Here is a 5,136-nt window from a genome sequence, read left to right as displayed (position 1 = left end):
GGAGCACTCGATCCCCTTGTCCACATCATCGATAGAGATACTGAACAAGATATTGAACATGTTTAGGGACATGGCATGTCACAGCTCAAAACTACAGCAGGAGAGTTTTTGGTAATATTCATGTGGAGCATGTGGGAAGGCTGATAAAGTTGTGGTTGTTCATTACAACATCAGCTATTCCCAGCAAAGTGCTGAACTGCGCTGGCTGCTGCTCTCTCCCTGCCACTGACCTGCCCCACAGCTTGGTGTCAGCTCATCAAAGGGTGCCCTGCCCCTCCCATGCCGGGAAACAGGGCAGCCCTCGCAGCCAGAGCTGCCCGGTCTGTTAGCAGCATTGCAATGGCACGGGTACGCAGGGGTCACGCCGAATAGCTTTGTGGAGGATGGTGTGCTGGGATTATCCCAGCTGGCCGCCCTGGCTCCTCTGGCTTAACTCCTATTTCGAAGCCAGCAGCAACAAGAGCATCTTCCGCGCTACGCCTTGGCTGCTGAAGTGGGTGCATCCATCTATAGTCTTGAATATACAACTGCAGGAGGAAAACCATCATCTAATGTTGTGTTTTCACATGAAATATGTATCATCCCCAAAACCATGTAACAGGGGCCTGTCAGATGAAAACCTCCATGTTTCTGAGGTTTCATAAAAAATGGGCACAAGCCAGGGGGATGGCAGTGCCATATATTAGGGAGCTGGCACCCCTCTCCCCAGGGACACGGGGGTAGCCAGCCCTTGGGCCAGGCACCCCATACCAGGCACCGCAGCCTGACTCCCACCTTTTCCTGCCATGCTGCTGCTGAAGGGCGGGCCGCACAAGCCCCGGCTCCCACTGGCAGATTGTGGCCGGGGCCCGCAGCGCACCAGCATGCTTCCTTGGCTGCAGAGCAGCGGGAATGATTTTGTCCCCAGTGGAAGTGCCTGGCCATTGGGCTCGCAAATGCGACAGACCCATCATGGTCAGTTCTGCCACCCTGACCCCCAAAACAAACACCCCGCTACTCTCCTGCAATGCCCCGAGTGCACAGACGTGCACAGTGGTCACACATTATGTGGCTACAGTTCATACTGCATAAGGACTGGTATCATTTGGAAAATAAAGGCCAGCTGATCCGAGCTCAGGAAACGCTAGGTTACAAACCAGGGGTAGAAGCACCATCACCCCTATGAGAGTGGGGTTTGCCTACCACACTAGAGACCTCGGGTATGCGTCCCCTTGCCCCCCAGCCCCAGCCAGGCTGCACAGGGTGCGCACACCCCACCCAGAGACACAGGGCCAAGGGTCACAGCAGCAGTGGTCACACAAACACATCCCTGTCCGGGCATCTTTTCGAAGAGCTCACAAACGCTGTATGGAATTCTTGGTAAAATCCTACCAAACTCAGGTGAGAGCTGGAGCTGCGCAGCCCGCTCCAAGGATGACAACTGGAGCTGAGGGAGGCAGCGCAGACACCTTCAGTTTTGGTTGCCACAGCTGCACAGAAGTGTGGCCGCCAGATTTGCCACTGCTCCCTCTGAACCTCAGAAGTGCTGGCTCCCCTTGGTAGTGGCCGCCGCCGCAGGCAGGGCCGCCCCCCCCCGGCACAGCCCTGCCTCCTTGCTCAGGAGGGCTGGGTTTAGAACAACCCCGGTCCCCTACAGAAACCCAGGCTCCTCTGCTCCGTCTTCCACATTGTCTCTGGGTACTGACAAACAGGTACCAGCACAGCTGTCGTGTTAGTCTGCAGGTTTATTGTGGAGTAGGTTTGCCGTAAGAGTACAGAAGAAAAAAAAGCTGATCAAATTCCAGAGCAGCAGCGTACGTGTGCCTCTTGCCAGGTATGCTAGAAACCGGGTAGGCAATGCACAACCAATAGATATTCCAAACACAAGTCACAGGCTTTGGCCATTTCTGCTAAATCACTGCAGGGCAGCATTTGTGTCACTCCCCGCTCTCCCATTGTGGCAACGGTGGAATTTAATGGATATTGCCAGAGTGTCGATCATTGCACGCAGCAGATGAAACGCTAATCCCCATTGCTGAGCGCCATGGGAGTGTCCAGGCAGACACGAAGCACCACAGCAGTTAAGACTAGGCATAAAGGCCATACGATGCTGCAGCATGACAGTATGTTCAGAATCTGGACTATTTACTCATACACTGAAAAAGCTCCATAAAGTCATTGTTAACAGGAAACCTGTTTTTTGAAAATCATGGGTTGCCCAAGGTGTGACGGAAGTTAACCTTGTAATTTTTTTTTTCATTTAAGATGCTCTGCTGTGGTTTACATATTAGAAGCCAACTGCCGTGACAGGTTTCATAAGCAGCCCAAATAGGCCTCACTTTCCATTTCAGTCTTGTTTACTGCTGAAACTGGCCTTTATTTCTGCTAGATATCCCACCGCAGTAAAAAAATGTTTGCTTTTTTCCCCTCTGCCTACCAGTTTGTTTGTTCAGTCTGATATCGTTTCCAGTCTTTTGCTGTGATCTGTGTCAACAAAGTGCCTTATCATGCAATTCTTGACTACAGAATGAGGACAAACACAGTTTGACATACCTTTACACAAATAATTAATTCTGCAGGTGTGTATTTGCTGTAAAAAATTAGCTTAATTCAACAAAACTGTCTCCAGGATCTGGGCTACTTTAAAACCATACCAATTTCTGTGAAGCTGGTTAGAATTCCTGAGGTCAGCTGCGAGAATCTTTCACTTTAAGGAGGAAAGTTTGAGTGAGCTGCAGAAAGACTAGTAACAGCTTTCTTTTGCCTCTCAAACATATTTTCCTAAGGTCCTTCAGAAAGTAGGTCAGAAGACCTTACATCTTCCCTCAAAAAAGGAAAACATGCCTTAGGACATTTTAAGAAGTTTTCTTTATATTAACAGCCTAATGAACTAAAAAATGCAAGAAGCGAAAGTAGCAATCATCAAGTTATTAATGATTTCTATTATGTTTTGCCGTTTCTGCAGATCTTATTCATTTACAAGATGTCAGTGTTTTGAATAAAAGCTCATCCTTAAATTTTTGGGCATCTGGTATCACAACTAGTCAAGCGAGAGTAAGCTTTGCAGAATAATTAGATCAGGGAAAAAAATGAATGCCTGCTAAATATCAAAAAGGAATAAAAAGGGCATATGCAAATTTTCAGCCATCTGCAGACAGAGATGGATTTTAAATTCCATTTCAAAGAAAGCAGAAACTGATCCTTTCACCAAAGACCATTCAACAATAAATGTGAAAAGTGACTAGTTGGAGAAGACACTGATATTAGTCATTCCCATTTTAGACATTTTTCATCCACATTACATGACACACAGCTAAAATTACCCAAATGTTAACAGAAGCAGCAGGGTTACTACAGAGAAGTTTTAGTTAAAAATACACATTTTATTTCAATGTGCCAATAAAAAAGTCCCACATTTTCATATCACAGGAAGTTAATTCATACAATAAAAAGAGACCTGTGCTAGTCTATTGGTGTGACTAACTCAGAAGACCCAGATCATGCCAAATTTTAGTTGATATACTCTTCTATCTACATTCTTACATTTACAAAGACACCACAAAATCCCTTATAATAATGTAAGCAAAATAACTTTCTTCCTAAAAGATTAACTTTATAACTTTAATCCATTCTTTCAGGACTTGCACTTCTTTGAGGGCTTCCTGACGGTGAACGACTGAAAGGAAAAGAACCCACAGTTAACATTTCAGTAGTCATTTGGGATTCACAAATACAGGAAAAAGCAACAGAAGGATACCTAGACTACTCCAGCACCCTTTAAGCACCCTTTTTTAATAAAATATCCAATCACTATTTACAAAGTTAATGGGTTGATGATTTAATGTTACAGATAATACTTTTTTTTTTTTTTTTTTACTTTCACATTTTCGCATTTCTCTACTGTTATTTTTATAATACAATTTAAATGTGATCATTGTAAAGTCATCTAAAGGGTACTACTAATAGTGACCTTCATGGAGGCAGGATACGTCTTCATTGTTCTGATACAGCAGTTTGTCAAAACCTATTATGGTGATCACTCAGCATTTATGAGCATTTATTGAAGTCCCTTGTGATTGTTTATGAGGTTAGACTACATACAGCCACATTTTTAAATGAAGCAAACCTAAGTGTGGAAGTTCTATAAATATGTTAAAAAAAACCCAAAAAACCAAAACAAAACAAAACAAAAAAACAACCAACTTGCAGGGCAGAAAGATCATCAAGGCAAGGGACACATCGTGGCAGGTCTACAGCTGTTCTTACTAGGATATATCCCCTCCCTGCAAATCCTGGACACTAAAGTTGTAAAAATGAACTATTAAAGAATTCAAACTAAGGAAAAAAATGCTGCTGATTCTGTCACTACACATATATGCATACACGCACACAGATAATTATTTACTAACTTATTGGGAAAAAAGATAATCTGAGTAACAGCAGTAAAAGTAACAAGCTCGATCTTCCATTCCTGACTGCTATGCCAGGTTACTCCACTCTATCTTCCCCAATCTCACTGTAGCCTTTCATGAGACTCAAAGCTGATTCCCACATTTATTCTGTGCTTTAAGCTCACCAGTAGAAAGTCTCTGTGCAATAAAACTGTTAGTGAACTGAAATGAACACAGGAGCAGACAAAGGCAAGACGTAAGACTGCTATGTAACCAGTATCCCAAGGAATTACTACCACATATATATTACCATATATAAAATCACAAGATTATTTCTGTTGAAGAGATCTCGGCAAAATACCTTTCCAGTATTTTCCTACAAGCAGCAGTCAAACTCCTCAGCAGACATCACTGCAGATACTAAAATGCCAGCTCTACGGAGCCTACGTTATTAGTAGGGAGATCAACATACCTTCTCTTTGGAGATGGTGATCGGGACTTTGACCGACTGTCAAAATAGAATATCATCAATGCAGCTTACAGGTCAGATGGAAGTTTTATATTAAAAAAAAAAAAGCATCTTAGACAGCAATGGAATTATTATGGGAATCTAGCCAGCAGCTCTTTAAAATTGCAAAATTTTCAAATCAACTTTTACTCTGACAGGGATTCTCAATTCATTTAGCAAGGAGATTAAATTCAAGCAACTGCCTTCAGTAAAGGAAACAGGAAAACAAAGGGGTAGTACTGAGGTGAGGCTTTGAGA

At 43.5% G+C, this 5,136-nt stretch overlaps 1 long non-coding RNA gene across 1 annotated transcript in view; it reads right to left on the bottom strand.

The window, feature by feature from the left end:
* Window positions 1-3,346: 3,346 nt before the first annotated feature.
* LOC104077010 overlaps window positions 3,347-5,136 on the bottom strand; it is a 5,020-nt gene continuing 3,230 nt past the window's right edge. The window contains exons 5-6 of the long non-coding RNA XR_683520.1: window positions 4,843-4,878; window positions 3,347-3,655 (exon numbers count right to left, since the gene is read on the bottom strand). This is a non-coding gene — a long non-coding RNA (uncharacterized LOC104077010). The remainder of the gene's footprint in view (window positions 3,656-4,842; window positions 4,879-5,136) is intronic.

The sequence above is a fragment of the Fulmarus glacialis genome, unplaced genomic scaffold (genome assembly GCF_000690835.1).
Source record: "Fulmarus glacialis isolate BGI_N327 unplaced genomic scaffold, ASM69083v1 scaffold40005, whole genome shotgun sequence".
Taxonomy (NCBI): Eukaryota; Metazoa; Chordata; class Aves; order Procellariiformes; family Procellariidae; genus Fulmarus; species Fulmarus glacialis.
The sequence above is the reverse complement of the archived record's forward strand: the minus strand, read 5'-3'. Positions and strand labels throughout refer to the sequence as shown.